Raw genomic sequence first — 21,964 nt, forward strand, 5'->3', positions numbered from 1 at the left:
AGTTGATGATCTAAACAGACGATTAACAGAAAATTTGCAACAGTTTTTTTTTTCCATGAATTTCTTGTGTGTGTGTGTGTTTTTTTTTTTAAGAGCCAAAGCTGCAGCTTCACAAAAAACGAATAGTCACATTTTCTGTGATTACTCGCAGGTTATCTGAATATGTTACTTTGTTTTTTTTTCACTGTTTTCTCTCACACATTCTGCATTGAACAGTCAGTCAATTATCAGACTTACTGATAGTGAAAACAGCTCACAGTTGCAGCCTACAGTGGAATGACACAGCATTTCACCAGGTTTTCTGAGGGTCAATGACAGACTGGAGCCACAACATGGAGGATGTCGGGCTGGAGCCAATTTTTATGCATCCATAATTCCATTTGACTGTCAAAGCAGGACTCTCTGCGTCTGTCCGCGCATGGACTCAATTCCTCAGTAACACCTTGACAAAACTTGAAATTTGGCATAAATATCTACTGGGCCTAAAGGATGAACTGATCAGAATTTGAAGGTAAAAGGTCACTGTGACAGCAGAAAACACGTTTTAGCCAAAACTCATGACAAGGTGAGTCTAACATATGACCATGACTATATTGCAGCCCTGGGAGGTCTGAGCTTTTGGGGGAGGGGCCGTCCAGTTTGGGACAGTGGAAATCAGTTTAGTCATATGGTTTATCCTTTTAGGGCCACAGAGGGGCGCCGGCCACCTGACGTAGGGCAAGTGTGGGGTTAACTCTGGTCCTTTGAGCCCAACAACCATTTACAGGAAATTTATAGAAAATCGAGGTAGGTACAAGAAGAAGATATGCAAACTGTGCAGATGTGAAACCAGAACCACATGAGGCGAAAATGCAAACCACAGTGAACACAAGTGTTGTTGCGTTCACTCTTTGATCAATTACATAGTGACTCCAGTCCAGTGGCACCAAGTCAAAAGACTCCACATCTCCTCCAGTGTATCCTAAATGTCCCGTCCTCTTTCTTCTTTCTGGACCTGTCAGCTCAAACCCCTCGTGGCCTCTTCTCAGCTCCCTGAAGACGCTCCGCTTCCCACAGGAAACAGTATGACGCACTGTTGTGTCTGTTATGTCACCGTGAAACAGATACTGTATGACACACAGGCGATCGGTACATCCATCACTTTATGTTCATTAGCGTCTCAGTCCTCGGCATCGCCTCTGCCGGCATCACACTGATCCCTGATTGACTGATGAGGTACAGGGACAGTCTGGCAACATGAAAGATTATGTTTTATCCCAGGGGAGGAGGAAGAGGACGAGTGGGAGAAGGCTGAGGAAGAGGAGGGTGGCAGTAATGGTCAACATGAATGCAGCTGTCGCCCACACCATGCAATTAATACAGACTCAGTGGACCCACACTGCAGAGTGATGGCCAATAAAGAAACCTGTCTGCGTCACAGAGCCCTCAGGGGAGATGCAGTCAATAGTGAGCAGTGAAGCTCAGTGGATCTAATCACACAGGTCTGAAGACACAAACATCAACACACACTGAGCTTTTTACAGCTTTGAATTCATCCTCACGTCATTGCATCATCTACCCCCTGGTCTCTGTTATTGATCAAGCTGAACAGTGATTCAACGTCGCTGCTTATTGTTGAACAGCACAGTGGATGTACTGTAGTGCTCAACACATTTGCAACTTAAAAAAACACATACAAAGAAACAAAAGCACTAGACAATTTTTTTTTTTAATGACTTAACCTTCCTCTGGTGTTCGGGTCACCAGTGACCCGTTTTCAAGTTTTGAATGCATAGAAGTACCACATAAATTTGTTTACAGAATCAAGACTTTTTGACTTTGTCAGGAACCTCTATTTAAACAAAATAAAACATTTTTGAAATGCTCTGGTGAAAATTGTTACATTTGTGGTGTTGGGGTCAATTTTGACCCCGTTATAACGATAAGAACAATAATTACAGTTAAAACAGAAATCATAAGTGCAAAACAAACCTTTTCATGGATAAGGAAGCCTAACAACATAACCAAGAGATGAGAAACAAATGGGATGATAAATAATTGTTTTAGTGTGTTTTACAGCTGATTGAAGACTCGGGTCAAAACTGACCCTAACACCATAGATGGTAGCAGAAAGCTGACAAGGGGAAGGTTCAATTGAAGCCAAGGGTCATACTGACAAAAAAGGCCCAGGGGCCCACACCCAAAAATATTAAAACCAATATTTTCCTGGATAAGGAAGCCTAACAATGTAACCAAAAGAAGAAAAACAAATTGGATGGAAAAAAAAGTATTTAGTGTAGCCTATTTTACAGATGATTTAAAATATGGGTCAAAACTGACCCCAAACACCATAGATGGCAGTAAAAAGCTAACACATCTGACATTCACAACACAACAGAAGTGTTTCCAGGGACAAAAAAAAGTGACATGCCCAGCTAAAGGCTAATGCTGAGCTAACAGTACAAGCAACACTCTAAATCATGTGATATTTGTAGCCTGGCTAAATTGAACCAGCACAGGACACACAAATATCTTCTGGGGTCTTTAATTCTGAACAGAAGAATATGGTGTACAAATAAAATAAATGATGCAAGTTTAAAACTCAACTGGCTGATAGTCTTCAGCTGTATCTACAGTAGTAGAAACAAAAATCAGCGACACCACACTGTGCCTGGCACACGGGACGCTTACTGTAACTCTGTCTAGTCTGCTATAGCTAATCACTGGACAATGTCCGTAAACCTTAAGTAATTATCCTATTACAAAAGAGTACAAAAGTAAACAATGTAGACTAGCACCAAAGAGTACAAAATCAGTACAAAAGCATATAAGCAACAATAGAGTGCAAAGAATTAACTACAGTGGCTCGACCCTATAACACAAAGAGCCCACAAATTCACATTAAACACTCTTACATTCACAGGTCAAAACATCACAACGAATGTGCAGTACATAACGTTACTGACTTGTGCATTTTTCCGTAGGCCTAGCACAAACAGCACTGACGACGGCCTGCTACACGACAACCGTTGGGTTGTCCGTTTGCCTGCCAACCACTAACACATACGCCCACATAAACAATAAACATTTCAGTCTGTAAACATGCATTACTCTTAAATATATCCCTTAGATACTTAATGCAAACAGACACAAAATATCATATTTACCCTCATTAACCTCCGAAAACCGCAGTGTGGTCGCACCGCTGCGGGCAAGATGGCGACCTCCGGTATCTTTCTACCTGCTCTACAACCAGTTTACCAAACCGAGAAAGCGCCCTCTGGTAGCGTTAGTAAGCAGTTGCACTACATTTTCCCACCCGGCTACATATTGATATTATAATAAACCAAAACTCATCTTATTTCAAACACAACTAACAGGTAGCCGTCTTCACAGCACTGAAGCACTGAACAAAATAGGCCCAGCTGGGTCCATACTGACAACGCTAGTGTTGTGTATTGTGAGTTCTTGCAGTGCATGTGATGTCAAATTGATGAACCTCTTTTCTGATTTTGTAGCGCATGTCTGTCTTTGAAGATGTTGGTGTTGGCCCTCAGGACCTTCTTGGCTCTCAGGGCCATCGTAGAATTGTTAATAAAAAAATGAATGAATGAATTAATACCTTTATTGTCATTTATACCTAGGCAGGTACAAACAAATGATGATGTGACGACTCTACAGAATACTGAAATTAACACCAGTTCAGTAAGACAACTTACGATTCAAATGTTTATTACATATTTAGAGTCTGGTGTCTAGGCTCTGAGCTCATCACTCCCTGATTTCATTAAATATATGGGAGTGATGAGGACATACGTATCTTAGCCCCCATGAGGCCTGCAGGTGGATGCTGGGGTGTTGGTGGGGCTGAAACAATAGACAATGGGTGATAGAAAGCAGGGCAGCAGTGGATAAATTTTGCAGCTTAAATAGTGCACCAAATTGGGAGGGTGTGTGTGATTGAGTGAGGCATGGCATGTGACTAAACAGTGCAGCTTGAGTTGTCAGCCTGAACTAGCTCACAGGCTTTGCTTCATTTAGTAATTAGGGCCACGGGCAATCGCACCGGGCACTGGTCCCAACAGCTATGAAATAGCTGCAGGGACCAGTGCCCGGGCGAAGCCCGGGCACTACTGTTATTGTGTGGATTTTTTCCTAGTTATTATTTTTCCACTTCCGGCCAGATTTCGATTCGCTACTAGTCCTGCAACTCGAAGAGTTGCAGGACATATTATATATCAAAACGTGCGTCTTGATCGGGATCGCTGTGCTATTACTTTTCTCAACAGTTTACGAGTTTTTCGCGACGTCGCGAAAAACTGCGCAAAAATTTTGCATGTAAGTCAATGGGACGGGTGGAAAAAAAAGAGCGAAAAAGACCAATCATTGGAGTTTAACAAACGTCTACTGCTCAGGCATACTTTCACCTAGAGACTCCATTTAAACTTTAAACAGTAGACACAAGTCTTGTGTATTGTCGTATTACTCCACGTTTTGATAGGTCATATAGTTTTTGATCAATCCCTGATCAATGACCATGATCATTTTTGGAGAAATTATGAGTTTATAATGGGTGTGTATTGCATGGAATGTTCGTGTCAGAGTGCGTGACATCATCGGTTAGAGTGGGAGAGAGTGAAGAAACATTCTGTATTTTTTCTGGATAAATTGCCACCACGGCCACAATTTACACTCTACAGACATAATTTTTTCAGAATTTGTAAGACAAACTTGTTATCTCTCATGTCATGTGCTCAAAATATCAGAGAGACTTACAGAACTTACAGAATCAGCCTCTGAGTGCGGCCACGCCTGTCCCTGCTCCTCATTGAGTCCAATACAAATATTTTCTGAGAGGAGCAGAACGGCCTGATGTTTTAAAACTGCCAGCGTCGCCAAAATATTTACTGTAGAAACACCAAATCGTACCGAAATTTTCAGTAAGTCCTTAGAGCAACGTTGATCTGTGTTTTGTTCTGATAGGAGTTACCGTTTTGTCATGCTAAGCCTAATTGTGAGGCCGGTTTAGAGGCAGAAAATGGCTGTTTTTCTCCACGTTTCTGTCTGTCTCAGCCTGCGGGGGCCCCTATCGCCGTGGTAACCTCTTTGATCCTCAGGCCAGAGCTCGTTAACTTCATAAACAATCCACCTGGCGCTCGTTTAAATGTTTATAAACACAGACACAGCTAAATCAGACTGACACAGGATGCAGCTACTAACTAACTATGTGACAAGTCAGTCACACACACACACACACACAGACTCTAGAGCCAGCTTCATGTGATTACAGTCACACACACACACACACACACACACACACACACACACACACACACACACACACAGGTAACCTAATGTGGTTACAGCTCCTCCATATCAGTGCTTATAGAAAGATGATCATGTGTCTGTCTGATCAGCTCTGTCTTGACCTTAAGATCGTGGGTTTGATTCCCATGTTGACAGAGATGGCACAACCCGCAGTAGCTCCCGTGGCCCATTCAAAATTTCCCGAGAGGAAATTTTCTAGTTAGTGTGACTGCTGAAGCAGTCACACTATTGTTCTTCTGTTTGGCCATTTTCTTCCGCCTTTTTACGGTCTTCTTCTAGTCCTTCATACTTTGTGCTATTTCAACAATTCATATATCAAAACGTGCAGCTTTTTTTGAACTTTATCGGCATTACTTTTCTCTTTTTAACTATTTATACTTTTTCAAATATTTAACTTTTTCACAAAAAATCTCACATTCATCAAAGTCTCAACCTCTCTTCTTCACAACTCCACTGTAGTGTAGGGGGTAGGGTAATTGCTTGCCAACCCTAAGGTCACTGGTTCGAATCCAAGGGAAGAATTCTTGTTATGTTATGTTGAATTCTGCTCTCCTCCCCCGCCTTCAATTGGTTACAGGTGTTTGTTATCTCCTTGATTACTCATACCAGTTTGCAGCACATCATCACATTACAATGAATGACAACAGTCTTGAAAGCAGTGTGCTCTCTGTAGCCGAGTGGCAGAGTAAAGGTTTAGTGATCATATGGTTATGGGTTCGATTCCTGCCTCAGTCTTTTCACTTCATTGCTTGACTTTTGATTCCAATTATTCAGCTGTCATTGGACAGTCTTTGATTCCTCATAGTATAAAGCTCATTGTAACTCAGGTTCTCTGTGGCCATATGGTTAGTGTGTTAGGTGTTGTGCTATTTCAACAATTCATATATCAAAACGTGCAGCTTTTTTTGAACTTTATCGGCATTACTTTTCTCTTTTTAACTATTTATACTTTTTCAAATATTTAACTTTTTCTGCAAATTAAACTCTAGACAAATTATTTTCTCCAGTTTTGTAGCCACACTTGTCTTCTGGCTAAAATTCTGGTCAAAAATGCAAAGAGACTTAGATAATAATTTTAAATATTTTTTAAATGCAGCCAGGGAGCTCTCTGCTCTCATTCAGCCCAATGCTGAGAATTCTCCACAACTCTGTCTGAAACATGCTTATGTCTGTGCTCTCTGTGGCGAAGTGGCAGAGTAAAGGTTTATTGATCATGAGGTCATGGGTTCGATTCCTTACTGTTTTTTTTAAGCAGAAGCCAGTGATCCTCTTATCAAAGGTTTTCTTTACCCCTCACATACTGTCTCTGTCTGTAGCCTAGTGGTTAGCTTGCTGGTCTGGAGACCTGAAGGTTGCTAGTTCAAATCTTGCCTCAACAACAATTATAGTGAATTATTTTCCCAGTTGTCCTCTGTTGACTTCTGATAACTTGCTTCATGTTGAAACTGCTGCTCTCAGCCTGAAATTCACAGAAATTTTCATTCTAAGTCATTCAAGCTTGACTCTCAAGCTTTCTTGATGTTGACAGTGTGCAGATCATTAACAGACAACAGTCTCTGCAACTGTGTGTGCACCGTGGCCTAGAGGCAGAGTGGAAGTCTAATGACCATGAGGTTGTGGGTTCGATTCTGACCTTGGTCAAACATTTGTATGGTGATCACTGCTTGCACTATTTGCTAATTCTGCAACAGCGTTCAGTTGCTATCAGCAGTCACACCATTTCCATTCTTGGAAATGCTTTTTCTAGTTGTAACTTAAAGTTGGTGGATGCAGCTATGTGACATTGCATCTAACATTGACTTATCAGTAGCACCCGACAAAAGAGCTCACCAAAGTCAGTGTGATTCGCTCCCCAGGAAATATGAAAGTCTCCAGAATGGCAGGGCAATCCATCTGATAGTTGGTCGGATGTTTTATCGACACATCCACATAAATCCCTCCACGTAAATCTGCATCAAATTTAGAGCATAGAGGGTTCATGTCCCTCAGTACAGTAGATTGTTCACAATATGTGACACACACACACACACACATACCCACACACACACACACACACACACACACTACAAACTCACACCCAGAGGCTCAGTGGGTGTTCACAGAGCGTGACGGACACAACAGCAGGCTGAACCTGACAGAGATGAGTGATGGCTGCTACACAGAAGAGGCTGTCAGGAGGCCTGAGCAGCATTATTAAAGACCCCTCACACACACACGCGCGCATAATATCATCAGTTTCATTCCCTGCACGTACACACAACAGTTTTGCTGCCAAGGAGACAAAAGCAAACAGAGGCAGAGCAAATGCTGCTCACAGAGTGATGGAGGTGGATGGTTCCTGAGTGGGCAGTAATGTAATCCTGCTGTGTCAGCACATGTACCTCCTGTGTGTGTGACAACTGCATTACAACATTATTCACTACACTTAAAAGTCATCTTTTTGTTCCCCTCTCCCCCCCCGCTCTTTATGTCTTCCCTCCCTCTTGGGGACGTTGGCAACACTGCTGACCTCACAGAACTGCCTCTTATGAGTTTCTGTCCCCCACTGCACATGCATGGCTGACACTAATCTGTTTCCTTATTGATCTCTGACCAGGAATGACTCAAATATACAGCAAACCACAGAGCTGTACTGTGAAAAGCAATATTTACAGTCACAGCAGTGAGCTGGATATTAATTAACACAGTAGCCTACAGAAAATAATCCACAAGGACGGACGACACACAGTCTGTGATGTTACGTCGGCTGTCTAGTGGGCAGTAAAATTTTAATGACACGCCTTAAAGATGTCCAGGCGTGGCGAGCAGCGTTAGTCTTGGGTGTGGTTTTAGGAGAACGTGTGCTGATTAATAATTCAGCAGCAGTTATTGATCCATCCCTCAGCTTCTCTGCAGTCAGGGCTGTACATCAAGAGGGAGGGTCCCCTGGCTCTGTGCCTTTTCATCTGGACTCACATGCCTACAGATGTGTGTGTGAGAGAGTATCCTGTGAGTACACATGAATGCAATAAACGATGTGAAACACAGTTAAATTACTGTAATGTGAACTGCACCAGGGAGGAAGAGTCTGTAGGGACGGCTGTTATGTCCTTCCAGTGGACAGAGGACGCATAGGCTACACTGAATTACAACTTGATTAGGTTCATCTATATAGTTCCCTGCCATAAAACAGGTCTTATAGTGGCTCAGTGATGCATTTATATTGAAAACATGTGGTCAGGGTGGTGTAGTTGTCGGGGTGGATGAACACTGCATTAAACTCACATGTATTTCTTGTCCACCATTGTTTAGAAGATGTATTCATTTGTCATCTTATTTGAGGTACAACGAACTTTGAAATTGTTGCTGATTCTTTTGTGATATCTGAGCTAAATATATATATATCAACTTTATTTAAAGGAAAAGCCCCTTGAGGTGGATCACCTCGTTTTCAAGGGGGATCCTTAGCATCTCAACAATCAACACTGTTACAGACAGAAGCAAAACAGAGCCAAGACAAAAACGAAAGTACAATCAGAAGAAAGGAGACAGAGATAAAAAACATAAGGCAATGCACATACAAAACAACAACAGAGCACACGGGGAAAGGAGACGCATACATTGTACATGTACATCAGACACCTCCAAGACCAGGCAGATATCACGCACTAGAAACAAGAGCATTGTGTTTTTAGGTGGTTAAGTAACTCAGTCTTGAAGGTATGTAGAGAGGATATGGAGCGAAGAGAGTTTGGCAGGTTGTTCCAGTCAAAAGGTGCTTTGAATTTAAAGGCTCTTCTCCCAATGACTCTGGATGTTCTGGGAACAGTAAAGGAGGGATATTGCAACTGTCTGAGTAAGTATGATGATGAGTGGAACAAAGTATTGTTTAAGGTAAGGTGGGCAGTTCAGAAAAATGCATTTAAAGATAAACTGTAACCAGTGGGAGTGCATTCTAGCGTTAGGGGGAAGCCAATCAAGTGTTTCATATAAGGTGCAAATAATTAATCAAATGATCATAGATGGCACAATATGGCCAAGTGCAGTATCCAAACTGCAGCTACAGTTTTGATAAAGATAAAATGTGTCATAAACCATGACTGTGGTGCTACAGAGACAAAAAAAAAGGATATTCTCCACTTGTTTGGTTGGTACATGCCCCATGCCCTGTAACAAGTTACATATCATTTATTTAACAATCACAACTACTTCGAAGCAGGTAGGGTTGGAGATCCTATTCTGGAGCTTTTTTTTTTTTTTTTTTTTTTTACAAAACTGTTTTAAATCCTCTTCACATTCCGATTGCAACCAATTAATTAAATGCTATTTCACAAAAATGGAAAAAAGTCAGTCACCCTTGGCCTTGGACGGACAATCCTGTAAAGAAAGCATCCAATCATCGTGATACCTTCGTGGCTTCACCTTGATGTGAACCCAAAGCTGAACAGGCGCTGCATGTTCCATGAGCTCTGGAGGCTTCAGAGAGAAGTTTGAGGAAGGCGGCTTGGACTTTTGACATGAGTATTTTCAAAATGTGGCCTGCCCTAACCGTTTTCCAGGATCTCCAACCCTATACCTTCAAGATAAAATTTTTTAGCATAGCTAAGGTAAAAAAAAAACCTTGCATAGTTCCTCCTTAAAATACTCAAAACAAATCAGCTTTACAAATATTTTATGGGGGAGGAAATTAATTCATTGTCAGGCCTTGAGGAGACACATGCTGAATGTAAACATAACTTGACAGTAGGCTACATAACATAAATTGTCAACGTTGTTTAGCAGAAAGCTCCACAGGGTCTTTTAACAAAACAACTCAAGCTGCTCTGAGGCGCTGCTGTAAAACACTCAAAATGACAAAGCTAAAACGCTGATAGGCATGCAGGAATAATGTCCACCCACTTAGTTGAGCATGTTAGCATGCTAACATTTGAAGGTGGGGGGAAATATTAGACTCTCAAGTCGGCAGAGATTTTATTATGTACTACCAATGCTGAGAGGAGAGGCATTTTCTTTTTCTAATAACAGTTCATACTGAGATTCAAGAACTGTAATAACAGAGACATTTCACTCAATACCACAAATCTGAAACACACAACAGCACTAGAGAAAAACTCTGGGGATCAAGGAACACTGTCTGTAGAAAATTTCAGTCAGCGGTAGCCCAACATGTTGCCAGATGTTGCTAGCATGATTACTGTAAAAAAAAGAAAACAAAAGCTGTTGGTGCAGTTTTTAAGAAAAGCTGAGAGGTTACTTTAATTTACAATAATCAGACTGAACTTTACCATTAATACTAAATTATACAGCAGGGAAAATAAGTATTGAACTTGTCAGCACTTGCTTGGTGAACATGCATAGAGGCCATGGCGGTTAAGTGCATTATTCATTGTTTTTTTAAACAACTGTAGCCTACCTGCTAATTCCAGGTCTCTCTAAAGCTCTCCGTCAGTGGTCCTTTGCTCTTTTCTTATTATTCTTTCGACTCTGTCAGATATCTTGAGAGGAGAACCTGGTCATGGCCAGTTCATGGTGAAATCATGTTCTTTTCAGTTCTGGGTAACGGCACTAACGGATAAAACAGTGCTTTTAGGCACATCTGTATGCTATAGTTCTGCAACATACGTTTCTGAAGATCTTGAGAGAGCTCTTTGCTTATACCCATCATGAGAAGCTTCGTGTGTGACACTTTAGTGATGAGAAACAACTTTGCACTGATAGAGGACAGGATTACTTTCTAAATACTGACAGACTCCAGCTGCTTTCTTGGCTTTCCATAGGCTACCTTTTTGCCCCTCCTTTTCTTCATGTGTTAAATACTTACTCCCTGTGTCATTTCAATTTATTACAGATTGCTTAATTTATAGACATAAATGTTTGGATTTCTTTTGATGTGTGCCTGTGTTTATGTGTGTATTACTTGGGTTGTTGCTGACATCTGGTGAAAATTTTCAATAGCTCTATTAGAAATATATATTTCTGAGAAAAATGTTGACGTGTTTACTGTCGTGGTCTTTTATTCTTTGTTTTCATGAGGTAAGATTTCCTTTCCTTTATTCCTCTCCAGGTTTTTTTACACCTGCACATCTGGTTTGCTGTATTTTAGTTGTTTTGCTTGCTTGTACTGTATTTTATGTATATGGCCTCACCGTGGGTTATGATACCACACATGCTCAGAAAACATTTACAGCTCAGGTTCAGTAAGAATAGAGCCACTGAACCACTGCACTTAGAGAATAGAGTCTCTCTGAAAGCAGCCAGTCATGGTGGTAATTCTTAACAGCCTTCTCAGAAACAAATGAGTAAGTGTGTGTGTGTGTGTGTGTGTGTGTGTGTGCTTCCTTCCCTGAGTGAAAGAATGGAGAGTAATGTAAGAGTTGGAGGGGGCAGGAGGAGGTTCTGGAAAAGCTGAGACATTGAGAGAAGAGAGAAGCAGTGTGTCTGGAAAGAGCAGGGCGCGGCAGGCCGAGCAGCCGAGCTGTGCAGCTAACAGCTGTCTGACATTTAGAGGTGACTGCCAGTCATCTGAGATGATGCTGCATCAGTGCTGCTGCAACAGAGTAGATATGATGCACTTGGGTTTCACTGACAGGCTTTTTGTTTACAGAGGCACTTACAACTAAGAGAGCAGATGTGTTCCTCTCCAGATATGTTATAAACTGTATAATATAACGTCATGATTAAGATTTTGTTGAACATGATTTTCCAATTTAAAAAAACGTGAAAAGATGAAAAACTTACAGTGGCCCAGAAGGGTCAACACAACACAAAAGTCACAATATTAGTGCCACTGTTGCCTCAACAGAAGCAAGTGCACTGGGTTTGATCCCTGGGCCTTGGGCTTTTCAGTCTGCCTCTTCTCCCTGTATTTTTCTTCACGTTCTCCAGCTTCCTCCCACAGTCCAAAAGACATGCATTATAGAGAGCCTAAGCGGAAGCAGGAAGTAACGGCGCCATGGGACCTCAACTCTGAAAAACTCGCCATTCAAATGAATGAGACTGAAAATGTTATTTCGTGATCCGATTGAATTGCGCCATGAGAAAAAAATATGTCCTCTACCTGTTTAAAACATCACGTTTCATGCCGAGAAATCAGCCGTTTATCATAAAACGGCAACAGAAGAATGTATTTTGTGTGAAGACCGCTCTACGGACTACAAATCTGTGTCCCACAAAAAATACGTCACCAACTGACACGGGAAAGGGCGGCATTTGGTGTGTGACGTCACCTACGCGACTTGTAGTCTTTCTGCTTACAGATTCTTCTGAATTTTATTCTACAATAGCTTTACAACAAACGGCTGATTTCTCGGGATGAAACGTGATGTTTTAAACAGGTAGAGGACATATTTTTTTCTCATGGCACAATTCAAACGGATCACGAAATAAAATTTTCCGTCCCGTTCATTTGAATGGCGAGTTTTTCAGAGTTGAGGTCCCATGGTGACCGTTACTTCCTGCTTCCGCTTAGGCTCTCTATAGGTCTAAATGACTCTGAAGTGACTATAGGTGCTGTTAGGGAGGAATTTGTGGTGATGCCAATGAAGAAGAAGAAGTACCAGAGTCCTGGATGTCTTATGCTGAAGGAGTTTATTTAGGCTCGATGGAGGAGAACAGAAGAGTCGTCATCACCACAACATAAGTGTGTGAATCCACCTCAATTCTAAGGGTCAAACAGTAAAGCTCAGATTCGTATACTAGAAATGGGCCGAGATAGCAAAGGGGAGATGTCTTAAAGGGATAGTTCACCCAAAATTCAAATTTCACTCATTATCACCCTCATGGCGACTAAGAGCTGTGAGAATTTTCGGAGTCCTCCGTGCCTTCTCTGAGTTACGGGGGGGGTCAGCGCAGCAGTATTTGTCCATATGATGGTTGCGAATGGGGCTCACTTTTCTTCATCCAAAAAGACACACCAAAAAACATCCAAATACCTCCATACTGCTCGTCTGTAATGTCCCTCTTGTATTGAAGCCCCGACATGAGAAATTGTTCCGCCGGTCAGTGCAAATCATGTTTGCACTGACACAGGAAGAGCAGTGAACTGAGACACTAGGAGCTTCCGCTACAGGGGCTTCAATACAAGAGGGACATTACAGACGAGCAGTATGGAGGTATTTGGATGATTTTTGGTGTGTCTTTTTGGACGAAGAAAAGTGGTATCCATTCACAACCATTATATGGACAAATACTGCTGTGCGGACCCTCCTGTAACTCAGAGAAGGCATGGAGGACTCCGAAAATTCTCACAGCTCTTAGTTGACATGAGGGTGAGTAGATAATGAGTGAAATTTGAATTTTGGGTGACTGGAGACCTGTCCAGGGTGTAACCCCACCCTCGCCCTCTGTCATCTGGGATCGGCTTCAGCACAGATAAGCAGTAAAGCTAATGGATGGATGGACAACACAGCAGACTTTGAGGGTGGAGATTTCTCTTAGTCACTGCACTTTAAAGTTGATCAGTGACAGTCTCATTGTTGTTATCTTTATAAAAGTTTTTCTTCCAATCTTTATGAGCTATTTCTGTATCAAAGAAAATCTTTTACTGTGTGATCCAAAATCGCTGGGATGGTAGACTGTCTTCTGTCTGGACCTTTCAAGTTTAACTGCAACAGTGACATGCATTTCTCTCCCCCTGTGTTAGTCAAATGTTATGATTCATGGTTTACAGTGGGTCAAGTTAACAGAGCTTAGAGTCTATTTTAGTTTTGTCTGTCCCACCCAGCAGCAGCTGCTTGAGTCACAGCTGTTTGAAAAGTCCCTACCCACTTGCTTCCTTCTAAGTAATAATTTCCAGCTTTATGGGTCTAGATAAACTATATGTGCAACGCATCATCCATGCAGTAAACTTGGTATTTGGGATTGAGCTGCAGGTTTTAAATAGATTAACATTGTAGATTAAGCTACATGCATGTAGGTCAAGGACAAGTTTCCAAAAGGGAAAAACATCTTACTGAAAAAAATAGAAACACAATTGCTTGAAGGCTAATGTGTTTTGTACGTTTTATCACATTTACTGCAGATTGTCACAAGTTACTGCTCAACAGTACTATCCTCCACACAGCAGGTTATAATTTCAGTACAAATGTTTAATCATTTACTCTCTCTGGGGCCCATAAAATAGTAAATATGCTAATGGTTCATATTATTTCTGGGAGCAGGCAGGAGACTTCAGATGAACTTCATTAACAGACAATAGTATCTAAGATGAGCGTGGGGTGTTTTGGGTGGTGCCTTTGATGTATTCCTGACCTTAAATCCTGGTTTATCGATGAGAAACTTGGGTTATATGAAGAGGAAGAAGAAGAAGCTAGGAGAAGATGGAATTTAAATGAAAACAGAGATGATACCCAAAGCAAAGCAAAAAAAACTGACACGGAGAGTTGTAAAAGGTTTGACACCAGAAATTATATCTAGGAACTTCAAGGATTAAAACCTGGGTGGACAACCCGGTCAACTAGCTGCTGGAAAGCTACAGGGGGCCAAAACCCCTTTCTTGGTATAATTTTGCTGGCGAAATTATGTTAATGCAAATATTTAGGTACTACAATGGCATAAATAGTCATACAACTATAACATTTGGCAGAGAGTGTCTTGACACATAGGGGAAGGCATGAAAAAAAGATTCTGGGGTTTGTTGCAACTCAATTTTAAGATGTCACCCTCAACATCCCAAAAAATACAAAAAAAGTACTGTTCGCCTGACAAATTCTCATGAAAATTATTATTTTTCAGCACTTTATGGAGAATATCTATGCCTAGCATGTATATAGAAAACTTCCTTAATTCATAAGCTTCCATTTGAGTCCAAGATAGCCTTTCTACTAGCTACTGGAAAGCTACAGGCTGTCTTCAAAAAATGCAACACCTACTGTGAAAAACTACATGTTTACTGGCATGATCAGAAAACATTCTATTTCTGGTCTCCCCAAAGTGAACAGATAGATAGAGAAGACCGTTGGCCACAGCAAGTGGGGCTTTTGAGATAGAAAGGCTATCTTGGACTCAAATGGAAGCTTATGAATTAAGGAAGTTTTCTATATACATGTTAGGCATAGATATTCTCCATAAAGTGCTGAAAAATAATAATTTTCATGAGAATTTGTCAGGCGAACAGTACTTTTTTTTGGTATTTTTTGGGATGTTGAGGTTGATATCTTAATTGAATCTTTTTTTCATGCCTCCTCCCATGTGTCAAGATACTCTCTGCCAAATGTTATAGTTGTATGACTATTTATGCCATTGTAGTGCCTAAATATTTGCATTCACATAATTTCGCCAGCAAAATTGCCCAAGAAAGGGGTTTTGGCCCCGCTGTAGCTTTCCAGCAGCTAGTTGACCGGGTTGTCCACCCAGGTTTTAATCCTTGAAGTTCCTAGATATCATTTCTGGTGTCAAACCTGTGTCTGTTTTCCAAAAAACAGGGATTTTGCCCCTTGGGTATGAGGCCTTTTTCTGAGTGAATACAGCTGGAATCTTTTGCAATCGGTTAATACTCGTGTGTACGACCAGTCCCTGAATGCAGCACGAGCCACCAGATCGCACAGTGTAGGTGTAGAGCTGTAGCAGGCCGATCCTGCCATCATCCTTATCCTCATCCGCAGCAGCAGCAGCAGCAGCAGCAGCAGCAGCAGCAGCATCCCCGCCCCTCCCTCCCTCTGCTCCATCCTCCACGCCGCTGAAGGACGGTAAGACACTTCACCGTTTATTCTCGGTCACAGTCCGTAGACGAGGAGGCAGATAGAGTCCGCTCTTCTTCTTCTTCGGAGGTTGTTTTCTTTCCTTCTTTTTCTTTTGAACTGCTCCATCTACCGCGATGGTACAGACGCTGAGGCGCAGGGAGATGCGGAGAGAGACCGGGCTGCTGCTCTGACCGGGCTTCACAACACCGCAGCGTTAATCTGGACTGTCACAGTCAGCGGAGGAATCTGAACCGATTTACAGTCACTGAATGTGAGGAAACGCGTTATAGACTCGGTGTTTTCAGGCCGTGGACCGAGGATAACGTGAGTAACGTTATGTCTCATCGTGATCCATCCACTGTAGTCTATATCGATATTTACACACTGGTTCTATAACCCGAGGAGCTCGGTCTGTTTGTACACCGTCCAAACAGCAGCATATATGCATGCATATGGTGCATTTCAGTCACATGATGTTCTGTATGGTGTAAGCACAGCCAGGCTTTTTTACAAAATAGGGTATGAATCCTGACTCCTCACAGCACAGCAACAAATTACTAGACTATAGGTAGCCTATGTCAGGAAAAAGGATATAAAATGTAGGTTTTCATCAAAGTGTTTATAGCCTATTCCCTCTATATGTTTTCTTCCCTTTTCAGTAATCTGGTGGTGAAATAAAAATCTACAAATGCACGTCATTTCTTTTTTTGTTTCTGTTTGGCTGTAAAACAGTCCAACAGAGACTGTGATTCTGTGAACCACATCAGAATTAGCCTTATAGTAATGTACCATGTGGACTTTATGTGCATTTGTAGAAGGTAAACTCCTCATCAGGTGGTCAAAACAAACAAATTCCTCAAAACAATACTACAGCATGACCTCTGCATCTTCAGTGCAGCTCCAACCGTTTTCTGGAACCGATTAATCTGATCCCCCCTGTAGGATGCTGCTGCTGCTGCTGCTGCTGCTGCTGCTGCTGCTCAGACTGAGAGCAGCGTAGGCCTCCATCCTCTCTCTCTCTCAACCACCACAGCGTAAACAGCTTCTCTGACTCATGTTTACATTTTTAACCCACAGTTTACACTCATTTGTCTGAGCTTTAGATGCTCTGAATCCAGTTGAGTAGATTTGGGTGACCTAATTTTCGAAGGTGGGAAAAAATGTAGCTCATCTTCTGACCTGAAGGCAACAGCTGAGGCTCACTGACTGTGGAGCCGGTCGAGCCTCTGGTCTGCTCAGGCCGCTGCAGCAGCTCATCTGTCGGTGTCAAATCTGTGTAGGGACAGGGATTAGATTCTCCCAATAACCCCAAATTTATGCAACAACACACACACACACACACACACACACACACACACACACACAAAAATCTAAAAATAGACATGGGCAAACTCACAGCTGCTTATGCCAGAAACATGTGGGCGAGGGGCAGTGCTGTGGCTTATGGTTTATTTACATCGTGGAAACGTTATGTTTTGCGGACCTCAGTGGTTAACAGCAACATTTATGTATTGGATACCCCATATGCAAAAAAACAACCATCATATTGTGATTAGATGGGCAGATGCTGGTATTGTAGTTTCATTTTCACAAAAACACATGGAGCCTTTATGGATGTTGCACTTGGCCATATGGCGATTTTGATTATATTGCGATTAATTGTGCAGTCCAACTTGAAGTTTACTGTAGCAGTTAGTTAATGAAGCAAGGTGCTTTTAGATGGAAAATTAATCTGCAAATAATAACCCAGTGGTTTCCAACCTTTTCCACCACATATGAGCCCACATAAAACCTTCTCAAACACGTTTCATTTGAATGATTGAAACCAGTGGAAACATGTCAGAGGCTGCATTTTTTTCTTTTCTGTTTCAGGTGGTGAGTTTTCTTGTCGATTCTCCATCTGTCTCTGTCTTGAGTTGACTCTAATAACTAACCAGCTCTCCACTTTGATACTCATGTTTCTGCCATGAATTCGTTTTTTACCACACAATCAGACCAAGATAGCAAACAAGTGTGGTGCGGCTGTGGTCCTTTCACACTGGTGGGCCTTAAAAAATAACATTGTCAGCCTATTTGCAATGCTGTCATGGCACGTCAGTCCATCCACAGGTTGGGAACCACTGTGTTAATCATTAGTTTCAGTCATATAACTTGCTGTATAAGACAAAAAAAACCTAACATTTCAGTGTTACAACTTTTATAGTATTTAGACATTGTACTGTTGAAAAATTATTCTAGAGGCACAAGGTGATGACCTCTGTACAGCTGGAACAATTCATCTATTAATCAGTCACTTGACAGTATTTTAATAATCCTGATTTTTAAGGCAAAAATGAAAAGTACAAATTAAACCATTACAAAAAAAAGGACTAATCCAAAGACAAAACAACTGAACTAAACAGTTAATCAGCTGGTTGCAATGACAAAAACAATTGCTTGTTGCAGCTTCACATTTTGTGGTAAGATTGCGATGGTTGGATGTGGAAGCTGCCATTGAAACGTCCTTGAGCAGGTTTCATCTTTCACATAGATGGAGCAGGAGAACGGAGCCGAGCGGCTCAGGTCCTCCATTCGTACGTTTTCACTGTGTGTGACGGAGCTCGACCCACTACATCCAAAACTGACTGAATGAGATCAGATTTAGTTCTTTGTACTATTAGCTTCTCCCCCTACACACACACACACACGCAAACACACACACTCGCTCTGTGAACTCCCATGATGCCCCGGGGTGTGTGAGGAAGAGTGCTGAGCTCAGCAGGATCAGGCAGAATAAAGGCTGGGTTCAGTGGATGCCCAGCAACAGTGATAGTGGTTTTCTGGCTTGGTGGAGGTGTGGCTCCAGACTGACTGGTGTTTTGCTCTGGTGCGATGGTTCTTAAAGGACGAGACACAACTCTGCAACCTCACACTGGTTGTGCATCCTCCATTTCTGAACTTCCTGGTTTTGTTTAAAAATCAAAAGAGCAAACTGTTTTTTCTAGAGCTTTCCCTCGACAATAAGTCAACAGATAGTGGATCATTATAGGCCGAGATAATAACAAAAATTGGGAAAAACTGATAGCTGAAAAAGCTCATTTTGTGTCAAACAGACACAACACATTTTAGTCACAATAACCCCTTTTGTCCTTTGCCATTTCTGCTGCATGCCACAACTATTAGCAACACTTCATCAATCACAAGAACACATACAGTATGTGTGCTTTAAAAATAAATCTGCGTAAATAAATCTAAGTAAATCTCCAACAAACACACCAACAGTGGTTTGTCTTGATGTGTCACATGGAGCCACAGAGCTCCACTGTTTCCAAAAACGATTAAAACACATCAGTGAGCACCATTGTTGCAGGTCGTTACTGTACACCCCCCTTCATCACCTTGTGCACATGCACGATCCTGCTGCCAAAAATACACACCAGCGCATAAAACATATATTAATCCACCACTGAAAATAGTCCCCGACAGATCCACTGTTTCCTCCAGTGTGAGCTATGCATGCTAAATCCACAGTGTCCAGCTGTCTCGTGATGTTACGTAGCTTATTTTTGAGAAAGGAACTATAAAGAGTACAACACATGGTGCAATCCACATTCAGCTGTTGAGGTAACACGGAGTGATATCTGAAATTGGATTCTGCTAGTGTATGTGCTGGTGAGAAGATCAGCTGGTAATACAGGCCGGTTTCTGTTGCTGCTAAGAGATTTAGTTGAATAAGTGAAATAATCTCATTTTATAATTTATGATACCACATATGAATGAGGTATTAATGACACTGTCCAGGCTGGTCTGAATGTTTGCTGAAGCCAGCTTAGTTTGAGCTTGCTCATGCTGTGAGCTGTAATTACACTCTCATCTGTATCTGTCCTCATGTTACCATCTCACACTGATCATCTACACTGATGTGTCATGAGTGAGAATGAGTCACGCATGACATCATCAATCAAAAGTTGGATTAAATTAGTTACATTGGTTAAGTAACGGGAAACACTGATGAACAGAACTGCCATTAGTCAACACTGAACACAGCTGCTGTCTTGATCGTTTAGCTACAGAAGTGAAGATCAGCGATGGGTATTTCTAGTCATTTCAGTATTTGAGAACCATAGGAATGAGTACTATATTTATATTAAAAAGTCTGTAAGTCCCGTGCACAGCCACTATAAGTTCTTATTCTAGCTGCCAGCTGGTCTTTTTTGTTTATTTCGGGCATGTCAATTTAAATCATCATCATCACACTTCATCTTAGTTCAAATAATACAATACACATGGCCGAAAGGGAAAGCGGGAGAAGCAAAAGCTTATCTAGTCCCGCCCCCATTACCCACAGAATAAAAATCAAATCAAATCAAATCAATCAAGCACACACCTGATGACAATCAAGAGCGAATCTGATGAAGCAACATGTGAAACGCGTTGTTCGCTCCTTCTGTTTTTAACTTTTGATAATAAATCTTGTCTATCCTATGCTCTAGTGTGCGCTGGAAAATTTGTACTATATTGATGTGACAGTCATATCATCATATTACAGCAACACTAACACATGTGTAAATGCTGACCATGAATAGGCTCAACAAGAATGTGTGATAGCCTATTATAACAGTCTATACAACTGTATAACTGTGACTAATTAGTCTCATGCATAAACCTAACCAGACTGGGGGCTGCAGATCAGAAAACTAAGCTCATGTGGGCTGATTAATGAGATGCTGGAGAAAACAGCCTACTTTATTTTTTTTACTATATTTTTAACACAGTGTTTCCTTAAAGTTTTTGTGCGGGCGATTCAGCCAGGAGGAGTTCAGTCTTTTTCAACACTCTGTCAGAGTGTTGGAAGTGTCACTTAACGTTGGCTGTATAAAACTTTTACTTGCAGACACACTTCTGCCCACGCCTCTAAGAGTGATCATGATACCGGATCAGACTTTCTAATTCTACTTTCTAACTCAACTTTCTAGTTTTTCTTAACTTAAAGGTGCAATATGTAAGAATGTGGCCAAAAACGGTTACTGCAGTCAAATTCAAAACACAGCAATCTCATTTTTTCTCCCAGCTGTAGCGGCAGCTCAGTGGAAGCAGACCGGAGGCTGAAATGCCACTGATGTCACCGTGACTGGGAGAGAGGGCTAGGTGGCGCAACATGCCAACACGTAAATTCAAAACATAAACATGATTTGCAGTCAGCAAAAAAAGATTTTTAATGCGAATACTCTGGCTGTACTATTGTTGTTGGTGAGTTCATCATGTTATATGAACATTATTCCTGAGTCTCTGTGACATATTAGGAGGATTTTACGGCCAGTTGCTTCTTTCTTACATACTGTACCTTTAAACCTGTAAATCAGGATCACGCTCAGTTATGATGATGATTTACAGTAATAGAGTAACATTTGGGGTCATTTTCAATTCATACAAAAACAATACAGTGGGGTCCAATACCAATAGCCATGGTCTCTGACTTCTGGAGTTCACTGTCAATGTTGAAGTGTTTCTGTATTGAATACCCTCAGTTATAGAAATTTGACTGTACATCAGTAGATTATTGTAGTGCTGTGAAACAGGAGCCTTGTGTGATCCAGCAGTTACATCGTCATGTAGCTTTTAACCCCGTGCTGCTGCACCACAGGCTCTAATTTCAGCCCTTTGATTATTTCCCTCAAGGCCCACCTGAAAGCTGCATCAGTGTAACAGTGAAAGCAGCAGGAACAAATCACCTGCGTGTCAGTTAGACCCCTCAGAGGACACGCACACTGGAGTGCTTTTTTACAACTCTCTGCTGTTGGAGTCGTGATTCACTTTAATGTTTAATGCAGTATTACTTCTGTGAACTCACGACAGATCAGTGATTTACAGATGCTCCCATCATATCAAATATCATCTATTAGATAGAAGTATTGGATAAAGCCTCTTTTCAGACCAACAACTTGTTATTAACTGTCTTTAACACAATTTAGCTGAACACTAATGTCTGACAATGTTAAAATATGTGAGACTTTCATTCG

At 41.5% G+C, this 21,964-nt stretch overlaps 1 protein-coding gene across 3 annotated transcripts in view; it reads left to right on the top strand.

The window, feature by feature from the left end:
- The window catches only part of map1aa (microtubule-associated protein 1Aa), a 49,111-nt gene that overhangs the window by 11,984 nt on the left and 15,163 nt on the right, over positions 1–21,964 (top strand). Inside the window, exon 1 of one of the 3 annotated variants that reach the window (XM_085770355.1) lies at positions 15,828–16,289. The exons of the other annotated variants lie outside the window; for them this stretch is intronic. The gene's annotated coding sequence lies outside the window, so the exon portion shown is untranslated. Of the gene's footprint in view, positions 1–15,827; positions 16,290–21,964 lie in introns of those variants that run through there. 3 annotated transcript variants of the gene reach the window in all.

The sequence above is a fragment of the Trachurus japonicus genome, chromosome 3 (assembly GCF_045865225.1).
Source record: "Trachurus japonicus isolate A0001 chromosome 3, Traja_1.0".
NCBI lineage: Eukaryota > Metazoa > Chordata > Actinopteri > Carangiformes > Carangidae > Trachurus > Trachurus japonicus.